This window comes from Trichosurus vulpecula, chromosome 4 (genome assembly GCF_011100635.1).
Source record: "Trichosurus vulpecula isolate mTriVul1 chromosome 4, mTriVul1.pri, whole genome shotgun sequence".
Lineage (NCBI taxonomy): Eukaryota > Metazoa > Chordata > Mammalia > Diprotodontia > Phalangeridae > Trichosurus > Trichosurus vulpecula.
In genome coordinates, this window is record NC_050576.1 from 120504787 (window position 1) to 120524512 (window position 19726).

General features: G+C 36.6%; 1 protein-coding gene and 1 pseudogene across 2 annotated transcripts in view; both read right to left on the reverse strand.

Annotated features, from left to right (window-relative positions):
- The window catches only part of ESRRG (estrogen related receptor gamma), a 179361-nt gene that overhangs the window by 87177 nt on the left and 72458 nt on the right, over nucleotides 1-19726 (reverse strand). The window lies entirely within an intron of this gene.
- Nucleotides 17131-19724, reverse strand: LOC118845923 (annotated as a pseudogene).

The following is a 19726-nucleotide window of genomic DNA, read 5'->3' on the forward strand; positions in this document are numbered from 1 at the left end:
AAATTGTGATTCCTGTGAACAGGAAAATCTATGTATACACTTGAACTGGTATAGAAAGGTAGGAAACATGGGTAATTGAAGACTGATTTTAGGTAAAAACAAAATTTCATACATGGGAAATACATACAGTGCACCAGAAATTTACAGTTCTCTTCATCAATTTATTCTCTGGACATCTTCAATATATTGGTCAATTACTCAAAGAACCTATACCTTTTAATTTTGGGCCTCTTACAGTCCACAGATGTTTATCGCTAAAATATTTGAGCTACAAATAAGTATTACTAAATCTTGGATCTTATTATCATTAAAATCTTCTTTTAATTCAATATTAAAGTCAGAAATTATATTCACGGATCTGTTATCCATCTTAAAATTTATGAAGCTACATTATTCAGTTCAAATCAACAAATATTTATAAAGCTAAGATTATATGTGAAACATTATGCTAAGCACTGGGAAAGATGTGGGTCAGGCAAAATTTGATTCCATTTCTCATGGAATTATAATCTATATGACTATACACAGACAATTAAAAGTCAAAACAATATGTTGTTTTGGGGATTAAGAAAGACTAAAACTGCACATGAGCTTTAAGCAGTTAAAGTCTCATATGCCATTCCAAGTGCATACATTTCACCTGCATTACTGACTTGGATAGGAATAAGGAAGGCTTGGTATAGGAGAGTGGCATTTGAAATGATCTTTAAAAGAAGGGTAGAATTTATATAGGTAGAAAAAAAAAGGAAGGAAGGACATGTCAAGCAGACAAAACAGCAAGCCCTGGGTAATTCAGAACCTCATTGAAGCTCAATTTCCTCATTGGTAAAATACCATTAACAGACTGTATAAAGCCTTGCACTCCCAGGTACAGGGGTTTGAACTTTATTCTTTAAGCAGCAAGAAACTTTTGAAGGGTTATGAAGAAATATGACACGAACACTTCTATAAATTAAGAATATCCATCTGGAACTGATAGGAAGGGCATGGTAGAGGTGGTAGAACAGGTAGAAGCTTAATTACTATGTCAATGGTAAGTAGGGTTTATATGGTTGTTGTTCAATGGTGTCTGACTCATCGTGACCCCGATTGGAGTTTCCTTGGCAATGACACAGTAGTGCTTTGCCATTTCCTCCTCCAATTCATTTTACAGATGAGGAAACTGAGGCAAACAGGGTTAAGTGGTTTGCCCAGGGTCACAAAGGTAGTAAGTATCTGAGGTCACATTTGAACTCAGAGAGATGAGTCTTCCTGACTCCAGGCTCTGCAGTTTATCCACTGTGCTACCTAGCTGCCCAAAGTTTATATGCAAGGGGTGAATTCAGTATTCAGAGTTTGGGAACAAGATATAAACAATACCATTAAGGTTGCCTGCCACATATGCTTGCCTGAATGACTGATCCAGGAAAGAAACATTGGAGGGGAGAGAAAAAAAAATGAAAGTTCAGACAAAATTTCAAACACCAAATGGTTCTTCTGTTTCTAACAAAAATATAAAAGTTAGAGAGAGAATTGCTTTGGTTTGCATATATTAAGTCACTGGGTTGCCATATGATGCACTTTGTTTGTATCAAGACCTCCAGTATATTTACCCTGCTTCGTTTCCATCATCCGGGGGAATCTATCCAACATAATCTGGCATCATTTGAATCTCTACCTAGCTTTGACCCAATGATTATGCATCTCAATATTATTTATGGGAGCATCTTTACAAATTTAGTCCTCTGACCTTCTGGTGACCCCCCACCTGTTCCATTGAGATTAATTCTTGATCTTCTACTGTCTGTAGAATCTCATGCTTCCCATCATCCATTCTCTCTTGTACCTTCAATTCTCAACTTCTGAATGTCACAGAGAGACATTAAACTCAGCACATTTACTTGTGTCGTAACTTTCTACCCCCCAAAATTTCTTCATTCTTATGACTATTCCTGTTAAGGGTACCACCAATCTCCCTATCACACACATTGAAAAGTTTTGATGTAAGTGGAAGGAAAGGCAGAAGTCACAAGAAAACTATGATGAGTTGCTAAGCTTGTATTTCTAACTCAGAGCTTTAAAATCTGTCCTTTCCTTGCCAAACCCACTACAATGACACTAGTGAAAGCCTTCATCTTTACTTGGTGTATGTGAAATTATCTATGGGATGTCAAGGTACAAGTATGTGCAGCAAGTTTTATTGTAAATGGAAATTCCCCCAGGAAGAATACTTTCTACAATGCATCATGGGAGAAAAATTGAATGAGGTAGCAACTAAGCGAACTGGAATTTCCAGGCTTATGTAATAAGAATCAAACCAAACTACTCTTGGTAGTGAGAAATAATAACCTAAGAGGACTCATATGACAGTAGGGGGAAAAAACAGCTGTTGTTTAGAAATACAGCATAGCTATGGCAGCTGGAATGTGTGTTCTTGGGTTTGTGAGCAGTTTGGTTTAAGTTGGGACTCTCAATATGGAGGAATAAATGATGATTTTCGCTTATGGTATTTCCAAACCCTAGAAAATGGTCCAAAAGCACAGGGAAGAAGCTTTATGTATATGGCATCTACAAGACCTACTGCAATAATACCTTAACTGCCTATCTTTCCATAATTCCATCCAATTGTACACGTCACTACAAGATTAATTTTCTGAACAGACATCTCTGATCATAATTTCTTTGCTCAAAAACATTCAATTATAACCTAAGTAATAAAAGTTCAAAACTCTCTTGTCTTTCATGCAAGGGGCTTGAAAATCTGACATATCTTTTCATACTGATTTAAGACTAATTCTATAATCTCTTTAAATCAGGCCTCAAACACCATTTACTGTATTTGCCTAACTCCATGTCTTTACTTGCTGGTGAATGACCTCCCACAGGCCTAGAAATTTCACTCCCCAATCTCTTGGGAGCATGAACTTGGATCTTTCTCCACATTCAGTCTTCCACAAATCCTCAACCTAGAGTGATTCATTCATTCTTTGAACTCCAAAGCATTTTATCTTATTGCTGTGCTGATGCAGGATTGTTTCATATAGTCATTATATATCTAATACCTAGGACAGTGACTTGATATCACTGCCCTAGGCATGTGTGATCTGATTAAAGTAGGGCTGATAAAAAAAAAAATCTACTTTTATGACTAGATTCCAAAAACGATTTTAAAAATTCCATAAAACTGCACACTGATTCTCTTTACCTATGATTTTCTAAAGAAGAAAAAACACAATCTCAATGAGGAGGCAAACAGAAGAAATGAAGAGGAAATCAAATATTTGATAAAAATAATGAATGTTAAATTCTGGATAGGAGGGAGAAAAAGATGGTCAAAACTTTTCCACGTAAACTCAATAGTACTGCAACTTTGACATTTTTCATTTGGTAAAAATATGGAGAAAGACACAAGAAATACATTTTTTAGTCATCGGTGTTTGGAAGTTTAATCAATTTATTTACAATTTCTAATGCACTTAATGGATTGTTTCCTATGGGTAACACTGAAAATCATCAGATCTAACTTTAATAAAATAAATCATTCCACATAATGAGGAAAAGAATCCTTTTTCGATTTTTTACCCAACTGCTATAGTTCTCGAAGTATTCCATATTTTCAGCTATTATCCCTCTCTTACAAAGAGCCCACTTAATAATGTTCATTCTAACAACCTCATTTATTTTCCAGAAAATTAACTCAGTTTCAACCCTGATTAATGATTTCATCTAAATGAATCAAATTAAAAATTGAAAATTATATTTCAAAAGCCAAAGAAAAAAAATTGACCATTTCCAGTTAACAAATGATCCTTTCAAATATTAAAAGATGACCATGAAGAGTGCGTGCTAGTAATGAAATCTAGCTCAGGCCTGCTGCTTATCTAGAGTTCATGGAATAAGAGGGGAAAAAAAAGGAACCCTATGCATTTTTAACATTGAAATCTCTTGGGATACTAAACTGGCTTCCACTTAGTCGTTGCCTGTAATCAGTGTACCAAAATAATATGAGAATTTCTCTGTTAATTAAAGCTGGTAAGATTCGAGATGCACCACAGCCGAAGGGGGATTAGGAAAGCATACATACACTAATCGCCTCTGTTAACAAAACTTAAACCGTGAAAGAATGCACTATGCCAAGATCTATTCTCTGCAAGTCGAAGGCATTATAGAAGGAAATGCAGCAACTAATTAGGGAGAAACTTCTGGCTAAATATATTATCATTTTGAAATTGTTACTCCTTTTTCCCAAGGAATGTAGTATATTTGTGATTTATATACATAATAAAAACTCTTTTAACTATAGAACTGAGTAACTTATTTATCTGATGGATTTTAGTCTTTAACTCACATCTTTATACAATTTATGTACATCAAGAGTAACCGTCAGTAAAAAGGAGTGGAATTAGTCTTTGATTATATGCTTTAAAAAAAAAAAAAACAAGGACATGTCTCACAAAATATAACTGTGGCATTGTCATATATTAGTCATGTTGTACCCTGTTTCATCCAAATCCTTTCTCCTTCTAGGCACAAAGTACAAAAAAGGTGTTTGAAAATGGAGGAGAGGGAATGGGACGGTGCAAGGTAGGTGCATGGAGGGTCAGGGGGAATTTGCCTCTGTATATCTTCCAAATAATTTCCTTGAATCTGACTAGGTAGTGCAGAGGCATCTGTTTCTGGGACAGAACAAAAAAAGATTCTTATTGCCATCTCAAATTCAGGTTCATCCACATCCCCCCAGGTGGCAATGGACAAATAGGGTAGAGGTTTGCAAGGATAAAAAAAGGCATCTGTTAAGTGAAGAGGAGTTCAGCCAGGGGACCACATAAAAACTTACTCCCTTACCCTACAGGTAGAGAACAGGGCTTACTGTATCAACAGTCACCTCACTGAGTTAGAAATATGGAATGCATGTGGTGAAGCAGCAGGGAGTTTCCCAGAAAACATAAACTCATTCACAGTAAATGATATAGTTTTAAGATGAACTTTTGGCATGAAATCCAGTTTTTACTAATATTACTTATAAAAATTTTAATAACAACTGCTACGCTTGGTGGATAAAGTAGAAAACTAACTGAAGGTGAAAAGACAAGAATATATCTTAGGGTGATTTTACAGATATGAAGTAGCATACTGAGGCTGTCTGAGGATCTTCCTTATTTCTTTCTCTCAAGAAAATTAATTGACAAAGTCTCTTGTAATAGGCTATCCTTTCTATGAGTTTCCCTGTTCTCCCGCCCACTTACTTAATCTTTTATATAGAGTAAATGGAACAATTCCTGGGTTCACTGTGTCATTAACCATCACAGAAATGCTGAAGAGATCTGGGATGCCAATGAGGACAAGCAGCCAACCCAGAGCCAAGAGACAGATGGGAAGCCATCATCTTAAGAGGAAATGGAAATATCGGAAGCTACTAGAACTAAGAGAGAAACTGAATACCATAGTGGTTCCTGGTCCCTGGTCTCATGTGACAATTTACAGGTGTCTGAATTAATCTGGGCCCTTAATTTTAATCATGAAATTAATTTACATGCTACGGTAACAATTTATCAAAGAGTAGGACAACTCTTTATTCATACTAACGGTAGGGATTTTGGGAACTGACCATAGCCATAAGAGATCTTTATAGAAACCATGGGTGCAGGTGATGGGGTCAATGGACTATAATTCCTTTCTCACAACCAAGAATTATTCAATAGTACATAGTTGCCAGCTTATTTGCAGGATGAAAGGATAGTTCGGTTACAGTGGGTATAACTAAGGCTTCTGAGTTACAATACTAGAGAGCAATGAAAATAATTTTGTGTTTGAGAAGACAGCATTTACAAAATGTTCTTGTGGATTTAAAACTAATAATAAGGCAGAAAGAACTAAAATAAGAGCCCTCTCTCTCTCTCTCTCTCTCTCTCTCTCTCTCTCTCTCTCTCTCTCTCTCTCTCTCTCTTTATATATATATATATATATATATACATATATATATATATGTATATATATATATATATATTTAGAGATAGATAGATAGTTCAGTGTTCTATAAACCCTTCTAGCATTATATATAATCAGTACAGTGACATGGAACATTTTTTTTACCAAAACATGCAATCTTCACTGTAGTATAAAATAGGGATCAAAAAGATTCAGAAAATTGATTAGTATCATCCTGCTCACAGGCACGCACATGAACGCCTGCGTACACTCACATGCATACGCACATACACAGTGATTTAAACAACTTTGCTGTACTTTGTTCATGTCACACTTTTGTCCAATCTTTCAACTCAGAGCTCACCTATTCCAGGAAGTTTTTCCCAACTAAGATATCCCTGTACCCTACATATTCTACCACATGCAGAAAATTCTGAAGGCATTTTCTCTCAATAATCTATATTGACATGTAAATAGCTTCATTAACTCTTTTCTAGATGGGGCTAACCTATTAGATTATAAGCACTTAGCTAATATAATGTATCTATGATATGAACACCCAGTATACCTAGGTCTCTGAATAAAAAAGTACTCCAAAGTAGCATAGCATCTATAGCTGCAGAACTTAAGACATCAATAATCTCATTTTGCAGAGGAAAAAACTGAGACCCAAAAAGGAGCCTTGCCCACTATCATAAAAGTAGAAATGGAGGAAATAACAGGATTATCACTACACATTCTGTGCTCCTTCCACTAGAACCAGGTGCCCCAGCAATGAAAAGCTGTCCACCTAGATCAATACCTTCAGACTATTCCATGGAACAAGGGAGTCCAACTACGAAACTCTCAACAGTTGGGGGGAAATGGGAAATACTTCCCTGTATGCTAACATTGGAGAAATGCCATCAGGTTAAAAAAATAACTTCCTAAATTCATTATGAGATGGGAATATTCTGTGAAAAAGAATAAAACAAAAATGGTTCTAGTACTCTAGGTAATTAGAACAACTTAGTTTGTTAAAAGATAGCAGACAGCAGAGATAAGATCACTTTAACCAACAAAGAACTACATATACAAAAAGATCTTTACTTTTTCTGTTTTGGTGATACATGGTTAGAACAGGAAATAATAAATCAAAAAGCATTTAGTAAGCACCTGATAGATAAGGAAGACTGTTTGGGGTGCTGGGGAGGCAAAGACAAAGGACGAAATAATCCTTACTCAAGGACATTGACCTTTATCAAGATGCTGAGAAGTTGTGCAAGGAATTAAAAAAAATGAGAAATATGCAACTAGATGTCTTCTATCCACTCACTCGGCACATTTCCATGCAGAAAAAATTCATGTTCCTTCTAAAAAAGAAGTGATGAGTTGCTGTGGAAGCATAAAACCAAAAACATGGATACTGTATTACTTAAGTATATACTAGGCTTACCCAGAGTAAAGGCTTTTGATTTTTAGATGAGGGCATTTTAATTGCAAATTAGAACAGCAAAACAATTATTTACAATGATAAACTCAGGCTTTATTGGTTGACTCTGGTCACTTGTTTTTAAGGCCTCAACACAATTGGAAAGCGTAGAACTAGTGGGGATAGGGAAAGGGAACAAGAAAATTCTTGCAGTTTTTATGTAACTTCTTTTCCCCATTTTGTTTTATGGTGTCATCAAAACTTGTTGTAAAACAGAAATGTAAGTTGAGTTTGTTATATGCTATTATATACACATCCACAAAAGTACTTTTAAATATAATTTTGAAGTCAGTAAAAACAAACTGCCATATAGCTCAAAATTCAGCCACCTTAATTTAGGTGGAAAAGTATCAGATTCCAAAAATAAGGTTGGCCAATCAACACTATCAGACAGAACAAGGGGGGAAAATTTGGAATCATATTTATAGACCAGCGAAGGGCAGGCTTTGCTATTCCCACCCTATCATTTGTCACTTTTATGTGAACTGGGAGAAGACACATAGCTAGGCACAGAAACTTAGCCAGAAAACAGAATTGGAGATTGAACTGCAGGTTTTTATTCTTAATTTTTCCTTCTAAGGGTATTGGTCAGATCCTTAATGTTATTTGAACAGTTTTATGGCATGCAGTCCAATTTACTAAACAAATACCAGCTGTAGTAAAACATCTGTTGGGGAAACAGGAAAAATAAACTCATAAAAGCAAATGAAGGTATTTCCTAGCTGTAGTTTCACATACATGTAAATACTAGGCATATGGGGGAGTTCTCAAAAGAAATAAATCACTCCATTAGAAATCAAGTATAAAATTCATAAATGAGTTGAATCTATGTTGTAGAATGGCTTATAATGGAAGATGGTTTTAGAGGAACAGAATACATACGTATACATATATACACACAGAAAGAGAGATATAGATACAGACACACATACTTCCAGTAAAGGAGACTAGGGAGAAATAAATGATTATCTGTTAGGTGAAAACAGCAGTTTTCAAAATGTGAAAAAATTGTGTTTGTGTGTATAATTATGTCTATTCACACAAGTGAACATGTAAAATTCTGTGCAGACCTCAGGAAAGACAAACTAGGTATTCTATATAGGCCACCCTTCTAGATTAGTAGTGTCCAAGTGAGTGGAAAATGATAGGTGACCTAAAGGAATCTAATGAACACCACTACAATTTTTAAGGGAAGTATATGACTCAAAGGGTAGAAAACTAGATGGTGCAGTGGGTAGAGTGTCAGGCCTAGAACCATAGAGACTCATCTTCCTGAGTTCAAATCTGACCTCAGACACTTGCTAGCTGTGTGACTTTGGACAAGTCACTTAACCCTGTTTGCCTCAGTTTCCTCATCTGTGAAATAAGCTAGAAAAGAAAATGGTAAACCACTCCAATATCTTTGCCAAGAAAACTCCAAATGGGATCATGAAGAGTTTCAACATGACAGAAACAACTGAACAACATATGACTTAAAAAGAAACCTAGGGATCTATTCGAAGCATACAGATTATATGAAAAGAAAAACCCATTGAATGTGTTTACTTTTTTTTTAAGGATCTGAAGACACTATTTCTATCTTTGTAGTAAAATGAAAATATTCTTTTGTCCTGATGATTTGGGTTATGTTCTCTCTCCTATATGCTCTCTCTTTTCACTTTTGAGATACAGAGTTTAGGTTAAAATGAAAGATATAATGCACATAAAACCAAATTCACATCGGTAGTATAAAACAAATCAGGGAGTGGTAATAAATGTCAGAGTTGTAACAACAAAGGCAAGCAGCTAGCGTGTTCTCTAAAAAAAAATTTTTTTTTATCATACTTAAAAGTGAAATACCTAGCTGTTATCTTGGTGCCTGCAGAACCTCCCCATTGTAGATTCAATAATACAAGAGGCTTCTTATCAGCAGCAAGGGTGACTGATTGGAGCTGTGATATGTTTAGACAATGCACTGTATTTAACTGAATTTACAGATGCCCCAACTCAGATGTGGTAGTAAACGCCAGGGACTAATAGGAAATTAAACATGTACAATGGACTAACTCCATTTGCTCTCACACACTGTAATGTGTTTAGTTAACTTACTCATAGTCACACTTTATCTTTTTCTCCACGGATTCTCTGGGATATGTTTCAAATTGGAGATAGATTAAATCTTCTTTTCAATTTTTTCCCCCCACAATTTTATTGCTACTTTTCCTTATTATTGGCTACTCTTTCTCTTGCAGAGATAAGCTAAGCGAGATGACCCCTGGTACTCCCACCCAACCCAATTATCAGATAGTCAGCAAGTAAAGCAAGGGTGCAGAAGATTCCATGATATTAATATTAATATAACATGAGAGGAACAAAAATCAGTCACTTATTTGAAAGCAATGGTGTATTTAGCTCATTTGAAATTTAAATGTGAATTTTAATGTACCTGGTAAGTAACACATACACAGATAGAGAGAGCTGGAGAAAGGAGAGTGTGAATAGGTCAGTTCAAGAATTATTTTAACTGCTTGTTGTTTAGTATATTTGCTAGCAAAAACAGCTGTTAATAGGCATGTGTGTATAGAAATAAGCAGTACAAGTGTGGCAGTGGGGAGGAGGAAGAAAGATGTCAGGGTACACCAGAATTTTCATCTAGGTAACAGAGAAAGGTAATTTATCGTTAGATAAATTCAGATTGATTTCTAGATCTTCTAGGAATTCTTTAAAAAGGGCCATCCACGGAAGAGACTCTCACTATATCATAAAAGCATGGAATCCATAATGGTTTTATTGTCCTTATAAAAATGTAAAGGGATGCTATTGTTTTGAATGCAGGTAAACTAGGCAGTGCATAAACAACTGCAATCTGCCCTTATCACAGACAGATACATTTCCCAAAGGCCTAAGAACTTAACTGTTGTGGAACTAAAGCCTAAAAATGAAAACAAAAAACTGATTGAGATGTATGGGTATTGCATAAAACAATAGATGCTATGGGTCAGGATGATAAAGTATGAGCATAATTATTCCTGCTTTTCTTGTCAACATGTTTTATGTGGAAAAAAAAAAGGAGAGAATATGTCTCTAGCCGATTAACTTATAAACTATTCAAATAATAAAATCGATACTAAGTACGGTGGTAAGAGGAGTCAAAGCAAGAGTGGTTTTTTTTTTTCATTATATACTCCCAAAATGACTAAGATGTAACTGAAATGCTTACTAACGTAGTAGATGAAAGTCTTCAGCATTAAGTGAGCACAGAAAAAGGAAAAGAGACATTTTAAATTAGGTTACTTATAGGGTCTGAATTATGATCTTGATGTAAGAATAAATAACATAAACAACATATTTTCTTATTCTAAAACACTAGATTGACGTCACATATATCAGACTAGAGCTAAAGAAATTTATTATTAAGTTCATAAGAGTGTTAAAAATTTTATGATAATTTGGACCACTACAAAAAGCATAATCTTAAACTTAGCTGATTATCAGAGCACCAAGTCCACATGGAAAGTTTGAATCTAATCACACATCACAATGTCTTACTTCACAAACAGAGTCAGAGGGGTAGAAGGGAGAGAGCACTGGACTTGGAATCAAGAAGGCCTGGATTAAAACGACACTTTGGACACTGACTAATCACATCAAGTCTCAGTTTCCTCGTCAGTTTCCTCAATGCCATGTAAGGTCCTTCCCAAGTTCTAAATTTATGATCTGGTGATGATCCCATAATCAGTGTGCATAATCACAATCATCTTAATCATCATACGCATTTTTCAAAAGTATGTTTTATTTTTTTTATTTCAGTACAAAGATCATAGTCGTTTATAAATCTGATGTAGTCCCCTCACACACACACACACACAAAAAAAACACAAAACAAAACAATTCACATTTTAATTTCGCCCTACTACATTTTTACCAAGTTAGAAGATAGCACAGAATGCTAGCATAGCAGGTGGTAAAAAAAAAGATAATGCTGTATTAAAATCCAGTCATCATAAAATATCCATTACCTAGTGAAATGGACTTCATATTAATCAAGCTCTTCTACAACGGTGTAGTCCAATAAATGTTACTTCTCTTAATCAGTTCTGATTGGTATTTGTTATATGAGACATAGACATATCTTTGACCAATCTTTAATTAGTATCACTGATGAAATATTTATTCTTTTAATTTGAATTTGGAAAACCAACGAAGCCATGTTTAAATCTTTTATCAACTAAAATATTATCTTTTTATTGCTTAAAAAGAAAACTGAGCCGATTTTTAAAAAATGTTCCCGTGAGGACAAAAAAAAGAAATGCACCACTGATATATCCATAGTTGCCCAAGATCTATTTCATTTTGTGCAAATATTTAATATAGACATTCAAGTCATAAACCAATTTCAATCTTCTTTCCAGGAAGGAGAACACTCAGATTTCCTCTGTCTAGAGAGAAAGGAAAGATAGTTTTGAATATCATAAGACCTGCCTAAGATTCACCAAAGCATAAATAACCATATCTGGTTCTTTTGGTGTACTAACTCTAGTACAGTACAGCTGTTTACAGGGCATCCCAATACTCAGTGTGGTTTTAAGTTTTCAGAGCAGTGTCACTGATAATCTGTCACCTAGTACCAAAACCATTTTCCTAACTGGAAAGACCACTTTCTTTAAGCACCAATTTATAAGTGTTTCAAGATCCTTGCAAAATTCATTAACAGAAATGACCAAAGAACATTACAATAACCGAATAATTAAATTCAATTTCATAAAGCTTTACAGAAACATGATATTAACTGGCTACTGCCTATAATGAATGAAGCAGAAAAAATTTATTTTAGTTCACCAATTGAACAAGAAAAAAAAATGGGGAAATATCCATATGTACTGAAGACAAATGTCTGCCCTTTCCTTTTAATCAAAGAACTCCAAGTTAGGTACAGATTCTTATATCTACATGGCCTAGCACATTTTCTCCTCTTCTTTAGATCTCAGTAAATCACTGACTAAATAATTCTACACAGCAAATAATGAACTACTTTCTTTGGTGTCTGTAGAACAAAATGTGGAAAGACCTAACCTTCAACCCCCTTAGAGTTGCTATGTACATAATGAACTTGAACACACGATTGGTAGGAGTAGGAAGAGGGGGTAAGTTATAACACTGATGTTTATACTTTAAAATAATTTTTCACATTGTCTTCATGAAATTACAATGCTGTAATCATCTTTCTTTCAGAAGATGCTTTGAAATGGTCACACCTTGAACTAATCTAGAGATAGTGTCGACTTTCAGTCATCGATCCTGAGAAGCAACAATAGATAACAACCTTACAATACGGCTTCTTGTCAATTTAAAAAAGGGCAAGAATGGACACTGGATAAGTTATTTATTTCTATGTCTTGTATCATAAAAGAATGTAAAGTAGCACCCCAGATTTCTTAACTACCACAGAAATGACCATACTCTATTAATAGGACTGGAAATCCTGGGGACAGACACTGATTCTAAGTAGATATGATTTTAAAATAATCTTATAGAGGGAAAAAAAAAGGGGGAAAGCAGCAATCCTGGCATGATGTATAGTAGCAATTCTTACCATTTAAAATAAAAGTTGAAGAAGGAGGAATTAAGTAAAAAATAAATACAAGGCTAATGGTGTCTGTCAGTTTGTATTTTATATGTTTTATTTTTATTTAAATGTAGTTTTCTAATTTATTCATCGCTTATTAGGCATAATTTGTGACGATGCTCCTGAAGATAAGTTTCAAAACATCCAAGCCTTAACAAGTTTGCCCACTAGATTTTCATGGAGTGCTTACTAAGTATATAAAACAATTTAACCAGTCACAGAAGGAGACGACAAAAGTAACTGAGGTAAGGACAGGACTCTCAAAAAACTGTAACTTTGACATTGATTTACACATTAATCATCACTTATTTATTTACACATTTATTTACAAGTTAGTGATCTTTGGCATTTCATGGAGTGGAGTATAACACATGAAATGTTCAAATTTTCTTTCCTTCAGGTTCAAGGATAATGGACATCTGGATAACAATTTAAGGTGGGACAAAAGTCTTTACATATGAGATCTCATTTCAACTTCACAACTAGTTTTTGAGGCATATACTGTAACAACTGTGATCCACACCATACAGAGGAGTAAAACTGAGGCTCAGAAGGGTTTGGTCATGGTCAAACAGCAGGTGAATATCAGAAAAAGGATTTGAACCCACATCTTTCTTACCCCATGTCTAGTGCTATTTCCATTTCTTTTTTTAAAGTGATACTATAATTTACAAGAATGGTATTCTGTTGGCAGAATCGACCTTTGGTTCTAAGATGATGGTGGCTTGGTTTATTACCAATGACCTACTTATGACATTCATCACCTATCTGTTACAGACTGTGCCAAAACAGCTTTAACTGGATTAAACTGGTACGGTTAGAAAATCTCCAAAGGAATAATTTATAAACAAGTCCTCCAGGGGCAAGGGCCACCCTGTCTGTCTCTTTAATCGCCATTATAAGGCTTTACATTTAGTATGTGGCCAAAAAATCCTGTTGACTTATCTATTTCCTCTAAAAAAAATCTCGAAGAATTTCCTCAATTTCTAAAACAAACTCCTGACAAAAAGAGGATAGCTATGAAGTCTTTTAATATTTTGTGAACCAGTGTCAAGCCAGCCAGCAAAAAAGTGTAACTCCTTCTATGATAAGGCAGTATCAATCTTTCATGAGAGCTATCTATATATAGCAGGAGAAGCCAACCTCTAACTTGACCAAGTTTGGCACTAGGTCAGAAGGAAATCTAAGATTTCTGAGGCTTATTTGGACTGAATCAAAATATAACAAATGGGAAAAAACATCAGAAGATTTTAAGTTGTGAATACAAATACTACAAGAAAATCAAATTACTTCTTATTGTCTCTATAAATTAATCAAGCACCAACACTGAAGGGGACTCCAATAAACCAACAATACTAGATTATATATGGAATTACAAGGGATCTATATAGACACATTCTTTGTCCTGAAGTAGCTTACTATCAAAAGAAACATGAAGAACTTCATCTTTGGTTCTACATCTCTCCTTGGTACCAGGAAATTAAGATAAAGAAAATAAGTCCTAACCAAAATAGGCAATGAAAGATAAGAATGAAAACCAAATGACAAATGATGTCATTAGTGGTGTCAGTTCGACCCTTCTCAAGATGGATTCAGTATTTTCCTTTCCTCTCCCTACTTTCCTCCCATTATTTCAATTTATGCTGTCCATTTCTTGTTTTTTCCTCCTCCTCCCCCCCCCCACTCCCCTTACCCCCTTTCTGATGTCTTATGCCTAACTCACAGTTACTATTGGTCCCTAATGATGGCAATGAGGCCTAAGAATATTGCTCCATTCCACAAAGAGTATAGAAATCATATATGTAGGCTGAGAGGGGTTGTGGTATCGTGGATACTAAGCTGGCTTCTTAATCAGAATGACCTGGGTTCAAGTCCCTGCCTGACATATGCTCATTGTGGGACTTTGTGCAACTCAGTGCAACACGAAAATTCAAAGTTTTAGAAGCTGCCAATTTGCAGGGGTGGCAGGGTTCCCCCCTACATCGGTAAAACCGTAGGTCTGGTCTTATCCCTAAGGGTGAACTTAAAGCATACATATCTTGTGTCAAAATCACTGACTTTATTTATACTTTTATCTCCGGATTTATACTTTTGTCTCCAGCTAAGGTTAGATCCTTCCATGATGTTCAATCAAATCAGGCAGGTCTGTGCAGATTATTCAACTTAAAGGCTCATAGGTGTTTGCTTGTGAGGTTATTTCAGCACAGTGGAAGGAGCTAATAAATGGAAAGGGCTGTGGCACCTTTATGATTCCTATGCAAATACTTCTTAAGAAAGCCATTAATGGGAATTATAGAAGAGAAAAGCCAACTAAAACCATGGGCCAGGAATAAACAGCAGGATTCAACTGGTCTTTGGGGGCCTTCTATTCTGTTTATGATTTTATTAGTACCAGTGCCCACGTAGAATTATTTTGGCTTTTGAAAGTAAAACCTAAATTGTTTCTTTTTTTTATTGTATCCTAAAAGTCTATCTTTTTTGGGTGATGTTAAGGGTTACACAAGTTGCTAAGATTTTTGTAAGAATTATTGAAATGATATCCCCAGGGACTAGGGGAACTTTTGGAAATTTCTAATAGTTGTAGGGCTAGAGAGGGATTTTCTTAAGACCATTTATTCTGTCTTTTTAATCTCCAACTTTAAGATATTAAGATGTTTGTAATAAAATATAGAAAATATACCTCCAAATGATCTCATTATAGAGATTAAAAAAACTTGAGGTGAGTAATAAAGAAAAAAAATATTTCCAAAAACATTAATGAAGTATCACTTCATATTCCTTTAAACTATCATTCATGAACAAATCAAAATAGAACTCATTTTTGAAAATCCTAAACAACACAATATCTTCTTGCATAAAATCACTTTTAGATGTAATTGGATCTGGACTGTTACATATTCACAAAATGATGGTGCAAAGAAACTTCTAAAAAGGATATGTTAAAAACATTCACAAATACTCCTTTGGTATCATCTTAACTATATACAATGCTTATATTATTCACTTTATTCAGATTTTATATCACTGGGTGTGCATATCATTCAATATATTCCCTTTACATTTCACTTAAGGATCCTCTAACAATGTTAATTCCTCAAAGTAGTGACATAAAATAATCTCTTCAAAAGTTCTATAAACTATTTGCCATATATTCAGTCAAAACCGAGGCATCAATAACAAGAGGCTTTCCGCCCCCTTGTAACAAAACATTTACTGCAGCAAGGAAAAAGGAATGCACATCTGAAAGAAACCTTCACAGGTGTCACAAAATCGTGTAGTTCTGGATCATTTTAGCAAAAAGATAATTGTGGAAAAAGTAAAAAAAAAAAAGGTAATATACAAAGAAATCAGATTTTTAAAACTGCTGAGGTTTATTTTTAATTAAGAAACATCTTAGGACTAGGGAGTGATTTCCAGGATACTGCCTAATCACTGTAGCTCTGGGCACAGCTTGTCAGGGAGAGCTTCCCGCTGTCTCCCATGTATCTGAAGGTTCCTGGCTGAGGAGCCAAACTTCCACTTCCCAAATGATCTGACGTGTATGCCTGCAACCATGTCAGAAACTTATGACGTTGTACCTGCCTTCCACAATTGGTAGAATCCAAAACTCAGTGCTGACAGCAGGCCCACCTCACACTAACCCTTACCTGGCCACCCATGAAGAGAAAAAAATTTGTGAGGAGTTAAAAACAAAACAAAACAACAAACAAACTAGAGAACAGATCTGTACTCCACAGTTAGCTTTCAGGACAACCTGAACTAGTCCTTCCACACCTCAGTAGGGTCTCAGGAGCAGATTTATGGCTGCCTAACTGCTCTTAAATCTCTCAGAATATACCAGAACCTCTCCCTGTGGCTAGAATCCTGCTGAAACATGAGGGTTCAACACACAATGAGGACCAAAAGAGCTTAAAGGGAAATTTAAGAAAAATTATTCTAAAGAAGGGGTCTTATTTCTAGGCCCTGGCTACTGATGTGCCTTAGGAGCTGAGGATCTTTGCATCTCAGATTTATGGGCCCCAATTTATCCCCCAGGACACAGCCATTTATGAAGAAGAAATCCTTTAAAAAGAAAGCACAGTCTACCATTCTGTGTCATGCTTTTGCACACATCCTCTAACTGTCCCATGGACTCTTCTTGTATGCATCAAAACAGCAAAGCCATCTTCAAGTCTGCCTTGCTCTCATGGCCACAAGCCTCTCTCCATTCTGATCATCACTCTTAACCTGGCTTTCCCCATGTCAACCACCGCTCCCATGTCTGCTCTCTCTATACCAGAGACCATCTCCATGCCAACCACTGCTTTCTGGATGGTGGTATCTATCACCATGATGGCCATCTCCATGAGGTGGACCATTACCTTGGCTATTGCAATCGTTACCTTGATTCTGTGGGTATTGCTCTCTATTCCTAATACCACTGCCACCACCAATTCCTTCTTGGCTGTTGTTCCCAGAGGCTATGTTGTTGAGATGCTGGGTTCCAGTAGTTGAAAACCCTCCTGGAAAACTGCTATGGTTCCCAGAACTGGCAAAGCATGGGATGCTCCTGGCAGCTGTGGCAATGTTAGAATTGGCATAGCCCTGTTGGGCTGAAATTGCTTGGGTCAGAATTCAAGCTACCTGCACTGGTCCACCCACTTGTCCCAACAGCAGAGGTCCCAGCTTTCTGGCTGCTTCTTGCTGCAACAAAATGGCTCTTGTATGGGCGACTGGAAAACTACTTTCACTGTAGTCATGTGGTCTCTCATGGCACCCTATGGAGGGCTTGTAGGCCTCATAGTTACTCATTGCATTTCAGTTGTTTCCACAGTCTGTGTTCTCAGAGCCTATAGCAGGTCTTTCTATGCAGCTAAAGCCTCCACCACCAGCATTTAGCTTTATTCCCTTCCCTCTAAAACTGCCCTCCTTGAGGAGTAAAGAGAGCATATGCCACACCTGTCTTGCCTGCTCCACCTGACCGGGCCAATTTTATGTGTATGGTTGTCCATGGCCTGAGCCATCTCATAGCTGATGACAGTCTTTAACTGAAGGAATGTCCAAATCACAGGCTGCAACATCTGTAGCAACAAGAACCAGGTTGCCCGTTTTCTTAAAATCTGAAATGACCTTATTCCTTTGCTTTGATTCACATGCCAATGGAGCAGCCCCAGAGTGTGTCCTCCCTGCCTGAGGTTATTAGCTAGCTCTCCAGCATTCCAGGATTGACTTTCCTAGATACAAACAAGAGGACACATCCTGAAGAGGTGAATTCTACCAGATGCTGAGTGAGCCAGTTCCATTCACTGGGTCTAGAATGAAGAATTTCTACCAGCTGGGTCATATCTTCATTTGCCTCTCTCATGTCTCCCTGCACCACTCAGACAGGGTCAATCAGGATGTCTCAGGCCAGTTTTTCAATCTTTTTCTATAAAGTTGTACTGAATAAAAGAGTCTCTCTATCAGGACAGACACGACTGTCTATGGGTCATGCCTGATACTCATAAACCATGTCAAACATTCAAACAGCTTCATCAAATACAAGGTAAGAGACTCTTTGGAGATTTGTAGCTTTGTTCTTTACGTGATCAATAAGCCAGGCTGGGGTACAAATGACAATCAGCCCCTTCTTGAAGCGCTTTAGCCTGCTCCCACATTCTTCCTCCTCCATACATGGCCACTGTACGCTTTCCCAAACTGCTTGCATTCTTCATAGATCTGCTGACAAAGCTTCCTGGTAGGGTACAAAATCACTGCAAAGGGCCCATGACCCAGATCCAATTCCTTCTGAGCCATGATGTGAAATCAACATGGGTCAGATAAAGGCTGCAGTTTTCCCACTGCCTGTTTTGGCAATTCCAATCATTTCTCTCCCATTAAGTGCCACTGGAACACTCTGACACTGGATGAGAGTAGGCTGTGTGTGCTCAGATTTCCAAAAATGATGTGTAAGTTGTTTATCAAATCCAAAGTGAGCAAAACTACCTCCTGGTCTGGGTGGAGCAGCACCAAAGACCCGAAGATTGAGTTTATGTTGAAGATCTACCACCTAGGTGCTGTGGAGTGAAACTGGTTATCTCTTGTGCTCATTGTAGAAACTTTTTTTTCAAATGGTGGAGAGTCAATCTCTGGATGATCAATGGAAGGAAGGGGATCAATGACTTTTTTGGAGGGTGCAATGGGATTTCCATTCCTGTCATACTCAAAGTTACCTTCTTCCTCTTCCTACCTCCTTCCTGAACCAAACCAGCAGTAGGGTTTTCTGCCATGCATCCAAAGTAAGCTCTTTGGTCATCTTCCTCTTCAATGTCATCTTGAATACCCTTCACATTTTTTTCTTTCTTTCCTTGTCCTTTTCTTCAAGGCTCTTCACTTCTCAAGGTACTTGATTCTGAATTCAGCCACGAATGTTTCCAGGGGATCATCACCACTATCAGAGTCTGCTGACTTGGAATGGAATTGCTGGTAAGTCAATCTTCAGCAGGAACGTAAGGCAAATTGACATCGCTAGAGTCTTCTTCCTCATCTTCAAAACAAGCATTTTCTTTGTCAATATTCTCACTTAGATCTAATTTTATAGAAAGAAAGGCACTGTGGTGGAGCTGACTTCCCAAACCCTGTAGAAGATTTGGTTGCCCCAAAGGCACCATGAGACTGCCGTGAAAGCTTTGGTTCTTCCTTTTGTCCATCAGAAATGGCCAATCCACCAAACCCAAATCACCTCTTGATGCCAGGGCCACCTCTGTTTCCATTCATGGTGTAGA